Genomic DNA, 391 nt, shown 5'->3' on the forward strand with positions numbered 1-391 from the left:
TGCCAAGGGATGCTCCAGAAGTGCAGCAAGAGGTAATGAAAAGGCAGTCAAGGAGGGCTGTACCTTTTTGACAGGAAGGTCCAGCGGGTGTTGTTCTGCCATCAGCACGATGACATGCCTGCAGACTGACATCACTCCTCACACTCACACAGTGGTCATGTCAGCAGTGAAGAGAACAGCTCAGCTTGTTTCTGCCAGCCTACCACCACAGTGGATCACTGTAACAGCTGGGAGCCTCTGACAGAGTTTTTTGGTAACTTGTTTACAAAATGGAGGAAAACCTCTGCTGTATAGTCTGCTCATTTGTATGCCTACCTTGTCTGCCATTTCTGAAGCCAATATCTCAGAGCAATCTCTAAGGAACATGGAGAGGAGATGGCTTGGTCTCTTT

Source organism: Corvus brachyrhynchos, unplaced genomic scaffold (assembly GCF_000691975.1).
Source record: "Corvus brachyrhynchos isolate BGI_N302 unplaced genomic scaffold, ASM69197v1 scaffold6, whole genome shotgun sequence".
Taxonomy (NCBI): domain Eukaryota; kingdom Metazoa; phylum Chordata; class Aves; order Passeriformes; family Corvidae; genus Corvus; species Corvus brachyrhynchos.